At 42.2% G+C, this 14,951-nt stretch overlaps 1 protein-coding gene across 10 annotated transcripts in view; it reads right to left on the reverse strand.

Annotated features, from left to right (window-relative positions):
* The window catches only part of NAALADL2 (N-acetylated alpha-linked acidic dipeptidase like 2), a 1,451,400-nt gene that overhangs the window by 813,514 nt on the left and 622,935 nt on the right, over positions 1-14,951 (reverse strand). The gene's annotated exons all lie outside the window — the stretch shown is intronic.

Here is a 14,951-nt window from a genome sequence, read left to right on the forward strand (position 1 = left end):
GTGGCGCTGTACGTGTTCTGCCAACTCCAAGGATCGCAGGAATCCAGTCTGTACACATTGACTCCTCCTCATACTCCAGTTCCACAGAATCAGCGCTGCAGGAGCCGTCACAGTCTACCACCACATGCACCTGTGAATGCTTACCTGTGACAACCGATATGAGCACAGCCATGGCCAAACGTCAACAGGCCGTAATCAAATTAATTTCTTTGGGGAATCGAAGCCACACAGCGCAGGAGCTCTGGAATGCCATCAAGCAGGAGAGCGATGTGTGGTTTGTGCCAGCAAATCTCCAGCCAGGCTCGGTAGTGTGTGACAATGGCCTAAATCTGGTGGCAGCACTGGGCCTAGGCAACCTCACTCACATCCCATGTCTGGCACATGTGCTCAACTTGGTCGTGCAGAGTTTTTTGAGGGACTATCCGGATCTTGATGCACTGCTGCACAAGGTCCGCATAGAGTGCGTTCACTTGCGGCGTTCCAGCATGGCAAGATCGCGCATTGCAGCTCTGCAGCGCCGATTCCACCTTCCGGAACATCGCATCATATGTGACCTACCCACCAGGTGGAATTCAACGTTACATATGTTGGAGTGGTTGTGTGAGCAGCAGCAGCAGTAATGGAGTACCAGCTGCATCAAGCACAAACAAGTCACACTGCGCGCCGTTCTCACTTCACCACGACTGAGTGGGCCTCTATGAAGGACATCTGCCATGTCTTGCATGCCTCTGGACAGTCTGTGCAACATGGTTCCTCACAAAGGCCTAGGCAGGGGACACTTTGTGAGGAGGATGGGGAGTCAATGGAGGAGGAAGACATCTCTCCAGAGGAGGGAGGTACACAATGCTCTAGTAGTCAGTATGTAGAGCGAGGGTGGGGTGATGCAGAGCAGGCAGAGATGATGCCTCAAGCACGAGTCAGCGTTTCATGGCCAGATGGGAGTCTGCAGCACATGGTTGATTTCATGGTGCAGTGCCTGAGAAACGACCGCCGCATCGCCCACATTCTCAACACGGCTGATTATTGGGTGTACACTCTCCTAGATCCTAGCTACAGGGACAACTTACAAAGCCTCATAACACCGTTGAACCGGGAGTGTAAAATGCGTGAGTTCCTAGACACACTGGTGCATTCCATCATGTTCGCCTTTCCACCCGAGAGCAGTGCTGCTAGTGCTTTACAAAGCAGCTCTGTGTGTCGAGGCAGTGGAGGAAGCTCTGCACAAAGATGGAGCAGAGGCAGCACCTCTGCACAAGGCAAGACCAGTATGGCCCAAATGTGGCAAAGTTTTGTGTGCCCGCCACAAATGTCTATACCATCACAGACGGCTCCAGTCAGCAGGAGGCAACGTTTCCGTCAGATGGTGACAGACTGCATGTCTTGCCCTATCAGTGTACTCCCAGACGGCTCTTCCCCCTTCAAGTTTTGGGTCTCTAAGCTGGATACATGGCCAGCGCTTAGCCAGTATGCATTGAAGGTGCTGGCTTGCCCTGCTGCTAGTGTATTATCAGAACGCGTCTTTAGTGCCGCAGGTGGTGTACTAACAGACCGTCGCACGCGACTATCCTCCGAAAATGAACAAGGCATGGATCTTGCCTGAATTTGCCAGTCCTCTTCCAGAATAAATAATTGGTTGGCAACAGTATCCAGGTCTCCTGTTGTGTTCATGTTTCTACTACCTGAACTGTAATCTCTGGGCTCCAACACCGCCAGTTGTTTCTCAGAAGTGCCATCTGCACAGAGAAAAACACTAGCTCCTGTGTTAGTGGGGTTCAGTAACGCCAGCTGCTCCCCTGCTGTGTGTCCGGCAATATCTCCTGCTCCCTCCACATTGATCCCAACATCAGATATAAAACTTGCTCCAATTAGGCCTCAGCCTACTCCATGATTAACCATGGGCTACAACACCGCCAGTTGTTGCTCAGAAGTGCCGTCTGCACAAAGAAAAACACTAGCTCCTGTGTTAGTGGGGTTCAGTAATGCCAGCTGCTCCCCTGCTGTGTGTCCGGCAAAATCTCCTGCTCCCTCCACATTCACACTACAACTGATTTTAAACTTGCTCCAATTAGGCCTTAGCCTACTCCATGAATGACCCTGGGCTCCATCACTGCCAGTTGCTACTCATAAGTGCCGTCTGCACAGAGAAAAGCACATGCTCCAGTGTTAGTGGGGTTCATTAACATCAGCTGATCCCCGGCTGTGTGTCCGGCAATTTCGCCTGCTCTGTCCACATTCACACTACTCCAGATTTTAAACTTGCCCCAATTAAGCCTTGGCTACGCTCTGTTTCTACTGTAATCCCTGGGCTCCAACACCGCCAGTTGCTGCTCAGAAGTGTATTTTGCACAGGTACTCCCTCCTGACCAGCCTGGTTTCAGCACGCCAGCTGTTTCCAGGTAGTGTCAACGTCACTTTGGCACCAATACATTGTCCTGTCATGTTGCGGTCGAGTTAGCCGACTCTATGGTGCCTGCAGTTTAGGTGCTTCCTATGTCGGCTGCAAGATCTGGCAATAAAGGCTGGTTCCGTAGTGCCAATAGGACAAGCACCCCCTGTAGGACTGTGGGTTTTGGTAACTGCGGCCGACTCGCGGCCTTGCAACTTTGTTTTTCATGTTTACCTTCTGCTACCCATCCGGGTTCCAGTACTGTCAGCTGGTTCATGGCAGTGCTTTTGGCTTAGGTGCCTTCTTCTCGGTATCCGAGTGCCAGCAACGTCTTCTGGTCCTTGGTAGTGCTTTCTGGCACAGGTACCTCCTGCTTAGTAGCCGGGTTCCAGTACCATCAGCTGGTCCTCGGTAGTGCCATTGGCTCTTGTTCCTTCTGCTGCCCCTCCGGGTTCCAGCACCGTCAGCTGGTCCTCAGTAGTTCCATTAGCTCTGGTAGCTTCTGCTACCCATCCGGGTTCCAGTACCGCCAGCTGGTTCTCGGCAGTGCCTTTGGCTTAGGTGCCTCCTTCTCGGTATCCGAGTTCCAGCAACTTCTGCTGGTCCTTGGTAGTGCTTTCTATCACAGGTACCTCCTGCTTAGTAACAGGGTTCCAGTACCATCAGCTGGTCCTCGGTAGTGCCATTGGCTCTTGTTCCTTCTGCTACCCATCCAGATTCCAGTACCGTCAGCTGGTTCTCAGCAGTTCCTCAGCCTTCTTGTACCTTTTGCTACATTTCCAAGTTCAAGTTTTTTTAAATGGTTTTTGGTAATCACTCTGGATCTCCCTGACAATGACCCTGAAGATGACCCTGAAGACCACCCCGAAGAAGACGACGACCCCGAAGACGACGACCCTGAAGACCACCCCAAAGAAGACCTAAAAGATGACCAGGGAGAAGATGACAAAGAACATGAAGATAACCACCAAGATGCAGAACAACAAAAGACAGAAGACCAAGAAGCAGAAGAACAAAAAGCAGAAGAGCAAAAAGCAGAACATTAGGCATAAGACTAAAAATCAGAGGAAAAGATATTATCTAAATTATAAGCAGAAGAAGACTAAGCAGTGTATGGGGGTGAGTCCGTTCCTCCTCGTGGTGCCCCTGGAAAATGCCTGCTGCTGCAGGTCAAACTGAACGCGGACAAATCCTGTTGTAAATCTTTTGTGACAGGCAGAACGGAAGGTGTAATCTTCAAACTTTTATAGATAACAACTACAGGAATGACTGTCACAAATAAGAATATGATGAAGAAGAAGAATAGGAAGAAGATGAAGAAGTAGAATAGTAAGAAGAATAATAGTTGAATAAGAAGAATATGAAGAATGTAAAAAAAAGAATAATAGGAAGAAGGTGAAGAAGAAGAAGATGAATAAGGTGAAGAAGAAGTTGATGAAAAAGATGCTGCTGCTGCTGCTGAGGATCATGAAGGAGAAAGTGTGGTTGAAGTAAAAAAGAAGGTGAAGAGCATGGAAGTAGTGAAACATACATAGCTGACAAAATATAAAAAGGTTAACATAGTGAATATCTTTGCAACTCTGAACGTCTTAAAAAAAAAAAAAAAATATTCCTGCTATTCCATTGGATTGGGCTAAACCTCTATGACTTTAATGTCTCCTCCACCTCCCCCATTACATTCTACATTATTCCTAGTTGTTTTTCTTCATGTAGAATTAACCTACAAGGAAAGAAAGGGTTTATTTTAATTCCGATATTTCTGTCCCATTGACTTGCATTGGTTTCCTGTATCGGAATCGGCGACATCCTTTACTTTTTGTGTATCGGTCCGATCCAATCCGATCCTATATTTCACGATATCAGAAGGTATCGCTCAACACTAATGACATCGCAAACTTATGATGCACAGTTACCAATGAGTCCTGGTTACTTCTGGAAGATATGGCCTATAGTGAAGAAAAGGCATAAAAAGCTGATAAAAGAGGCCTTCAGGACTGGACAGTGGTCCGCAGGTAGAGAGGTGAGTGGGGAGATGATAGTTTTTTTGTTTTGTTTTGCCATTTGCTGGTCCTTTATGATTTACTAAAATCGTGGCCCGGTGACTTATGTATTCTAAAGTTAAACACTGTTTTTCACAGTCTTATTTTTTGGAGCATGCTTAGATTGGTATATTTCAAGAAATTATATTTTAATTCTCTTGCGTATAGAATCTATTTTACTTTGGATGCATAATAAATATGACCCTGGAAAGAACGGTTAGAAGCTTAGATTATTTATGTTAAGCTTTTTTTATTTTAATATTTTATATATATTTTCTTTTTATGCAGTATGAAAGAGAAAAGGGATTACTATTGATTGTGGGAACCTTGGACTTACATTTGGCATTATTGACATTTTAGTAAGAAAAATAATAATTAGAGATGAGTGAATATATGCAATTGGAAATGAATTCTATTCAAACATATCAAAATTTTGCAGTTGTTAAAATGTGGATATTTCTGCAATTTGCTTCCAGTCTGATTTGGTAAAATGATCACCTGTCCTGTCCTTGTTACATCTTCTGATTGCTGAAATCCCCAAGCGTGTAATACTAGGCTTGGACCAATTTTGCACATGCATGCGGAAGGTTAATGCAGTATATTGTGACATTATGACAGGTGATTGCCTCATCAGAGCCAGAAGTTCAAACTCTGTAAGGAATTCAGGAATTTCAGCACTCATGGCAGTGATGTAAAGATGACTTGATAGGTGATGATGAAGATGAGAGGAGCTGCAAAAGTTAATATAAGTTGTTTTGCTTTTTACTATTGTGCTCTGAGCCCTGAAGAGACATCAGAGAACAATAAGGAACATTCAAATTTGTGGAGAGTAACTTTTCCATTAATTAAATTTCCCAGAAAATGTAAGCAAAACAAGCAAATTTGAGTTTTGCCTCATCTGCCCATCTCTACTCTCCATCCATTTAGCACTTTTTCCATCCATTTCAACATTTTCACTGCCCCCAGACCTCCTTGTAGGGTCTCCCAAAAAAAGCTCAGCTTTCCCATTGACTTCCATTATACTTTGTGTTATAGCAAAGGGTGTTTAGCTGGATGGGAGATACATTTCTCCCAGCAGGTTAAAGTTTGGCCGGGATTTTCCCTAAAGACAAGGACCTGCAATGATGTCATGGCCACTTGATAAGCCCATGTGATGTTGACCTCACCTGTGGGTGGGGTTATGGGCTATGTAATGGAGGTTGGTGTTTGGCACAGAGAGAGTGTGTGTGGGAGATACAGGAACTTGCCTGGAGTTAGCCTGAATATGTTTTCTGGACTACCCGTGCTGCAAAGCTATAGCAGCAAGACTCCAAACAACCCAGGGAATGGCACCTGGCGGATGCTGCTGACCTGGCAGCCACTTATTTAAGCCTGTCCCGTGCAAGGGTGAGTCTGGGACCAGTGGTTTTCCAAGCTGGAGTATATTTGTGTTTCTTCGCTATTTTCTGTTATCCTGCTGGTTTAAAGTGACATTAAACCACTGTAGTTGGACACTAAGCCTGTGTGTTGTCTCATTACTGCAGCCCTGCCACCGCCTACCAGAGCAAATCCCTACAACTTATACCTCAAAACAAGCATCCATTGCTTGGTTCAACTCATGAGCATCCAAGCATTTTAGTGCTAGTTCATCCCTATTTACAACATATTAACTTGACAGCTTCATCCAGAGAATAGCAGAGTCCAGTGTAAAGCAACTTCTGGACACATAGTTGATGCGAGGTATGTAAATCAAAGATGATTGTAATCTGTGATGTAATCCTGGAGTATTGCTGTAGTGCACATAGCACAAAGAGAATTGTTTGGTGCATATGGACCATGTTTTATGGGCAGCCTGAGAGATGGGTAAGTCTGACTGACATCTTCTTGGTTTGGTTAACATGTTAAAATGGAGTCTGCTATTTGACACATGGCCTGTATGTGTAAAGCAAAAGCCTCCTGTGTGTTATATCCATACTGAGCCAATATACTATATGCTCTCCAGCCTGTGTGACCAGAACTGGCTCTCAACAGACCTTGTCAAAATAACTGTTCACTTTATTTTGCCTACATTGATGGCTGTATATTTTTCACTTGTTAATGGCTTGTTTGTGAATCAGAAATAAACCAGTGTTCTGTCCAGCCATATAATTGCTGTCTAGAAAGTCTAGTCTTTTTTTATGTCCCCGATTATTACAGACATTGTATTTTTGTATGTATTAATCCTTCATATATTTCATATTGTAAGGTAACAGCACCACCTGCTGGCCGTTTAATGCATAGATTCTAGTTTAATTTGCAAGGTCTTGTGGGAAGTTCCTAGGGCATTGTGGAATTGTTCCTGTTGCATGATGGTCTTATTATGACACTGTGAAGGGAAACAGCAGCCATTATTCCTCCATGTGTCTTAGGAGAAACTACACCATTCGTGTTCTTCATGCTCCTTACACAGCCTGCTCTAAGCATAGTTGGTAAGCACTATCTAGGTGTTATAATCCTGTGTTTATCAATGAGTTTGTTGTACTAAGTAGGTAATCATCAGTTTGTATATTACCTCATGTTACCTGTGTATTGCAGACTATGTGTGTTACATGCTCTGTGCAGCTATATATTCTGAAATGCTCCTGTTATTGCATTCTATAGTTTCACCCTTTCCTGTCACATCTGCAATCAATAAAAGAAGGTTACAATTTTACAGCCTCTTTTCTAAAAGAAGACAGGAGGTTTAGCTACATGTGTCATTGCACACCCTGCTAACGTGTATGAGGACAGTATAACCAGCGTGGACATTTAAATGGAAACGCTTCATGTTTTGCCTCCCAAACGCACCCAAGTAAGTAGCAGTCCCACACCAGTTATAAGCAATAAATCTGTCTGTAAATTGAGAACTAAAATACAATTTATTGACTTGAACATGCTAAAGATTGTTGTTCATTTAAAGCTCCTTCTAGATATCTTTGGAGCAAAAACTTTAAAACATCATGATTACTTTCTTACATTTTATGTGACCAATATCACCCAAAGAAGTTACTGATTAATATTTACTAAGTTAGTGTCACACCATTAAATTTTACCATCCAAGGGAGTCGAACAGATTATGATAAGCACACTGATCAAACTCTAATCAGAAATTGATCAGAGTGTGATCTGATTTTCTTGGATGAAGAGAAGGTAGGAAACAATATCTCCAACTTCTCCATCCTGTCAAGCAGTGAAAATCGGACTACACTCAAATCCGAGAGCAGTGCAGTCAGATGTTTTTGAACCGACTCATTGACTACTTGCATGGCAGGTGTGATCTGAATATGATACGCAAAATGAGCATGCTGCTATTTTCTACTTGAACAGACTGTACCTGAGGAAAAAAAACATCGGTGCACTGCACCTTAGAATAATAGCCTTGGTCGGAGTGCGATCTGATGTTTTGTCAGATCACGCTTGGACCGAAAATACAGTTATCTGCATGAGCCCTAAAGGATTTCTCCTTTGCTTAGTTAATTTATTTTGGTAGCTGATTGCGTCATCTTTTTGCAAGTACTATTATACTGAATCCGATTGGACAAAACATTTTGTTTTTAATGTAATTTGTGACGCAGTTTTTCACCCAAAGCTTGAAATAAATCCAGCAAGTATAAGTATAAATTTGTGCTCAAAAGTTTACATGCCCCAGCAGAATTTTTGCTTTCTTGGCCTTTTTTCAGAGAATATGAATGATAACACCAAAACTTTGTCTCCACTCATGGTTAGTGGTTGGGTGAAGCCATTTATTGTCAAACTACTGTGTTTTCTCTTTTTAAATCATAATTACAACCCAAAACATCCAAATGACCCTGATCAAAAGTTTACATACCCTGGTGATTTTAGCCTGATAACATGCACAGAAGTTGACACAAATGGGTTTAACTGGCTACTAACATCCTCACCTGTGACCTGTTTGCTTGTAATTAGAGATGAGTGAATATGTTTGGAAAACGCCAAGCATAAATTCAGCAGGAATATGGTACAAAAATAATTTTAAAAAACGGCGTGAGGTCCCCTAAAATTTTGACAACCAGCATTGCTAAAGCAGACAACCTGGATGGTGCCAAGATTTGACCGTCCAGGCTGAGAACCACTGGGGAATGAACTACTGTGCGCGGAGCCTCAGTGACTGACTGTGACATCATCAAGGTTACCTCCAGTTACTGAGGCTACAATCCCAGCAGTGATAAACTGCCGTGACCTCAGCACCGTGGGAAAAAGTCAGTGATGAGGTCAGCTCAGTGACTTCACCGCAGATCACGGTGATAAATTCTCATGGTGATCTGCTGTGAAATCACTGTGCTTGAACTGCGGTGAACTCAGTGAATTTTTCCCACGGAGCTAGAGGGGAACTTACCGAGGTCACAGCAATTCAGCCCATCTGGGAACGCAGCTTCAGTGACTGGACGTAACCTCGATGATGTCACCAACAAATAGTAGTTCATTCCCCAGTGGCTCTCAGCCTGTACGGTCACATCTTGGCACTGCCCAGGTTAAAAAGTATTAATCCCGCAGACATGGATTACGGCGTGGGAGAGAACAACAGACAGGTATGGTATTTTTTATTATTTTAGCATTATTACAGAAGAACGAGGGTTTCGTTGGAATTCTACGTTGTAACTGTGTTTGTTATTTTTAAATAAAATGGAAAACTGTGTTTAGTCTTATTTTCAATGAAGGACTTTATTGTGTCTGAGTCTTTATTTACCATACAACTATAGAATTAGGAATGGATACATTTCTTATACTTTAGACGCCTCTCCATTACTAATCCATTGCCTTGATGTCACTGGACAAAACAAATGTGACATCAACCTTACAAATATGAACCCCACTTGCCACAGCTACAGGGCAAGTGGGAAGAGCAAGGCAAAGTGCCAGAATTGGCGCATCAAATAGATATGCCTTTTTTGTGCAGTTATTGGCTGCAATTTTTAGGCTGGGGGCAATATCCATGGCCCCTTACCAGCCTGAGAATACTAGCCCCCAGGTGTCTGCTTTAGCAAGGTTGGTTGTCAAAAATGGGGGATCCCACACCATTTATTAAAATTATGTTTAAATAATTAAAAGTATGGCGTGGGGACCCTTCTATTCTTGATAACTAACCTTGCTGAAGCTGACATCTGAGGATGGCAGCCCCCAGCTGTGAGTTTTGCCTGGCTGGTTATCAAAAACACAAGGAAATCCACACAGGTTTTTTTTTAATTATTTATTTACAGCGCAGAAGTGGCTTATGAATCTGCCACTCCTGCTCTCACTGTTATTAGCAGCAGATGTCAGCTGAAAGGAGCTGTAGTGCCATCAGCTGACACCAGTGGCCGGAGGTAAACTTTTTACCTCTGATGACAGCTGAGCGCTCACTCTGTCTTCTGACAGCATGGTAACCGCAGCTCTCTGACCGGCGGGAAAGATCAGAAGTGCTATGCCAGTGTTTCCCACGCTGTCTCACAGCTTTGGAAACACCAGCTTTAGTGCTGTGTATGTTTGGATACATTTGGTGATTTAAGCCGAACCGAACATTGAAATATTCGCTCATCTCTACTTGTAATCAGTGTATGTGTATAAAAGCTGAGTGAGTTTCTGGTATCCAGACAGACTCTTGCATCTTTCATCCAGCCACTGATGTTTCTGGATTGTGAGTCATGGGGATAGCAAATGAATTTTCAATGGATCTAAGGTGAAAGGTAATCGAACTGTATTAAACAAGAAAGGGATACAGAAAGATATCCAAGGAATTGATAATCCCAGTAAGCAGCATTCAAACTGTGATTAACAAATGGAAAATCAGGGGCTCTGTAAAAGCAAAACCACAGTCAGGTAGATCAACAAAAATTTTGTCCACAACAACCAGGAAAATTGATCGGGATGCAAAGAAAAACCCACGAATAACATCAGCTGAAATACTGGACTTCCTGAAAACTAGAGGCGTGGCTGTTTCAAGATGCACAATAAGGAGGCACTTGAAGAAAAATGTGCTGCATGGTCGAGTCACCAGAAGAAAGGCATTACTGTTCAAATTCCACAAATAAACTTGCCTACAATACACAAAACAACACAGAGAGAAGCCTCAAAACCTCTGGAACAAGGTAATTTGGAGTGATGAAACCAAAATTGGACTTGGCCACAACCATAAATGTTACATGATGAAAGGAGCATTACTACTGTAAAGCACGGCGGTGGATTGCTGATGTTTTGGTGATGTGTGAGCTACAAAGGCACAGGAAACTTGGTCAAAGTTAAAGAAAAGATGAATGCAGCAAATTATCAGCAAATACTTTAAAGCAAATTTGCAATCATCAGCCCAGAAGCTGAGCATGAGATGTTCAAGTTTACCTGTTTTTGTCTACAGCAGAACAAAGTGAAGGCTCTGGAGTGGCCATCTCAGTCTCCTGACCTCAATATCAACTCTGGGGAAATATCAAGGCCACAGTTCATGCTAGACAGCCCAGGAATTTACAGAAACTGGAGGCTTTTTGCCAAGAAAAGTGGGCAGCTTTATCATCTGAGAAAATAAAGAGCCTCATCCACAACTACCACAAAAGTTTTGAAGCTGTCATTGATGCTAGAGGAGGCAATACATGGTATTAAGAAATGGTGTATGTAAACTTTTGAACAGGGTTATTTGGATGTTTTGAGTTGTTGTTATTTAAAATGAGAAAACACAGTAGTATGACAATAAATGGCTTCACCCAACCACTAACCATGAGTGGAGAAAACGTTTTGGTGTTATTCATATTCTCTGAAAAATGGCCAAGAAAGCAAACATTCTGCTGGGGTATGTAAACTTTTGAGCACAACTGTATACTAGATATGAGCAAATATGTTAGAGTTGAACTGAATTAAACATGCATACACAAAAAATCTGCATTGTTGAGAAAACAGATTGTTGTAGATTTGCTTAACAGCATGGTCATAGCCGGAATTCTCGCACTTGAGTAAACAGATCAAAGATGTGACAGTGGAAAAGAGAGAACTAAATACTGAGCAGCACTGCTCGTAGCCCTCCATCTGACCCTCAGAGATTCTCCCTTCTCATGGCAAAACTCCAGTCTGTTCACTTTAGGCTGGAACCAATGACCATGACCAGGTCTTAGAGGTCACATTATTCCAACAGTCTGTGATGTCACAGATGTGTGACGCATGGTGATCTTCAATGCCTGGTTGAAGCTAGTAGTATTGGCATAAAATATACAAGCTAGGGGATGTGGAGCTTCACAGGGAATCAAGGTGAATCAGGGAAATGAAATAAATATAGTATATCTCGAGTTTTGCAAAGCATTTGATAAAGTATCACATACTATCCTTACTGAAAAAATGATTAAGTATGGGATTGACAAGGCTATGGTTAGTTGGATTCTTAACAGGCTCCGTGATCGCACCCAGAGAGTGGTTGTAAATGATTGCATATACAATTGGAAGAGTGTTTCAAGTGGGGTACCACAAGGCTCTGTTCTGGCCCCAGTGTTGTTCAACATTTTTATAAATGATCTAGATAAGGGAACTCAAGGTAAAGTGATCAAATTTGCAGACGATGCAAAGCTAGACTCAACAGCTAACACTAGAAAAGACAGAGAAAAGATTCAAAAGGATCTAGATATGCTTGAACAAGGGGCAGCAACTAATGGAATGATATTTAACAGGGAGAAATGCAAGATTCTACATCTAGTCAAGAAAAATGAAAATTACATCTAGAATGAGAGGAATGGAACTAAGCAACAACACATGTGAAAAAGACCTGGGTATTCTAATAGATCACAGACTACACATTAATCAGGAGTGTGATGCAGCAGCAAAAAAAGGCAAACCGTTCTAGATGTATTAAGAGAAGCATAGGGTCTAAATCACATGAAGTAAGTATCCCCCTCTATACCTCCTTGATCAGGCTTCATCTGGAATACTGTGTCCAGTTTTGGGTACCACAATTTAAAAAAAAGACAAGTACAGAGAAGAGCTACCAGGATGATGAGTGGACTGCAAAGTATGTCCAACGAGGAATGGTTAAAGTATCTGGGAATGTTTAGCTTGCAAAATAAGAAGGCTAAGAGGAGACTTAATTGCTGTCTACAAATATCTGAAGAGATGTCACAGTGTAGAGTGATCACCCTTATTCTCATTTGTGTCATGATCTCAGTGCGGGTTTGACTCGCACACGTGGGGTTAATGTCTGGAACCAGTGCTGATGACTGGAATTTCTGGGGTTAAAGGTTGTGATCCCGGTGCAGGCTTACCTGCACACCTGGGGCTTTGATTGTGGCCTCTCCCTGGTTCTGGGGGAGGCTTCTTATAGCCTCAGGACGCTCCCATCCCTGTCAGTTATACTTTCGCCCTTGGCATTGTGTGGTGACCCCTGAGTGTGTTTGTGCTGTGTTCTGGTTACTTGATTCTCTGTGTATGACTCGGTCTGTTCCCTGGATATCGCTTTGGATTCTGCCTGGTACCTCCTATGTCTGTTTGGTTTTGATCTCTGCTTGGCCCTGATTATCTGCTCTGTCTCCTCCCTGGTACTGTACTGTGATCCTGTGTATGACCTTTGGCTTTGTCTGACCTCCCGTCTGTTTATCCCTCCTGTACCTCGCTGGTCTGTACTGTACATGACTTCTGTTTTGCCTGAATCTGAGTTCTCTGGCTTCTCTGATGCTAAGCCCCGCCCCCTTGCAGCCACATGACCGTTCACATGACCGAAGGTCCTGTGCCTGCTTTCTAGTCTTGTTAGTGCATTTTCCGGCTATTCTTGTCCCCGGTGGTCCCTGCGGTGCGGGTGAGTCCCTGCTTAGCAGAGGCTGCTCGCCGGCGCGGTCAGGACCCTGACAATTTGCAAATGGAAACATGAGAAGCAATGACATGAATCTGAAAGGGAGATGATACATATTAGATATTAGAAAAATGCTTTGACACTAAAAGTGATCAATGAATGGAACAGGCTGCCATGAGAGGTGGTGAATTCTTTTTCATTGGAAGTCTTCAAACAGGCGGTGGACAGACATATGTCTGAGATGGTTTAGTGAATCTTGTGCTGCATTGAGCAGGGGGTTGGACACGATGACAATTGAGGTTGTTTTCAACTCTAACTTTCTATGATTCGAACGGATTGTTATGTGAGGAGCTATCAGCAGAGGGGCTGGAGAGGTGAGCAATGAGGTGAGTATAAGGTTTTTAGTTGTTGATTTTTACATCTTACATTTATTATGCTCTGAGGTCTAGAAATAACTCAAAGCATAATAAACATTTAATTTGTGGAGAATATCTTAACAGCAAATAGAATTTTCCAATAAATTCCACCTGATTTTATAAATTAGAATTTTGTTAAATTTGCCCATTTTTAAACTCTTCCTTTATATTTGAAATTACTCTTCAATCCTCCCCTGGCTTTGGCTCAAAAACTTCATAATAAAAAAAAAACACTTCTGGACTTAATACAGAACAGGCTAAATAACCATCTAAAGAGGGAATTTGAGAAAAACAAATAATTTCATTAAAGCCAAAAAGAAAATCTTAGGATTATATCTGTCCTCTTACAAAAAAAATAACATTAAAGTCACATGGAAATTTAATCTTTTGGGGATCTATATCCATAAAATGTATTACAATTCTTTTTTTGCCTGCTGATTTCACATCTTGCTCCATTAAATATGTTTCAAGTACAATTATTGACACTTTTTGGACATAGTGGACAGATTACAGTATCTAAATAAAATCAATATCTACTTTGTATGCATTGTCAGTTCTAAACCTCTCACCCAGCAAACAGTCCAGAAATATTATCCCCCAGAAATCTGTTAGTTCAAGAAACTTAAAGCAGTTTGATCAGAAATCTTTCCTCTTACTTTATAAGTCTCTGGAAACTCCATTTTTAAAATCTTCCTTACTTTTGAAACATCCAACTTCTTACTGGTAAAGGTTAAATATGATGGACATAACCCCAAAGGTTAGTAATGCCAGAACAAATGAAATGGTGTCTCAGATTTTATACTTTAGTGCAAATTTAAAGAACTGGCTTCAATTCTCTATGACTTTTGGATAAGAAATAAGTTTTATTAGTGTAATATCAAATTGCTATATGTTGGAAAGCAAAACATCAAGCTACTATATTTCTGTAATGATCACTAAATGTAACCGAAAATGAAAAAAGACCAAAGTGCAAAAACCAGCAACAAGATTCACAAAAAAATGCTGCCAGATATAAATATGATTGGATTTGACTCAATCCAAATGCTGAAAGATGCAAATTGAATTTATAATATTTAGTATTATTCACCATAATAGTTATCAGGACCTATGAACTCCTAATCAGGACATAACTCCGATTGGTTTAACCCCTTCACCCCCAAGGGTGGTTTGCACGTTCATGATCGGGCCAATTTTTACAATTCTGACCACTGTACCTTTATGAGGTCAGAACTCTGGAACGCTTCCATGGATCCTGGTGATTCTGACATTGTTTTCTCGTGACATATTGTACTTTATGATAGTGGTAAAATTTCATTCAAATAACTTGCGTTTATTTGTGAAAAAAATGGAAATTTGGCAAA

Source organism: Dendrobates tinctorius, unplaced genomic scaffold (assembly GCF_039654945.1).
Source record: "Dendrobates tinctorius isolate UK_male_01 unplaced genomic scaffold, ASM3965494v1 ptg000060l, whole genome shotgun sequence".
NCBI lineage: Eukaryota > Metazoa > Chordata > Amphibia > Anura > Dendrobatidae > Dendrobates > Dendrobates tinctorius.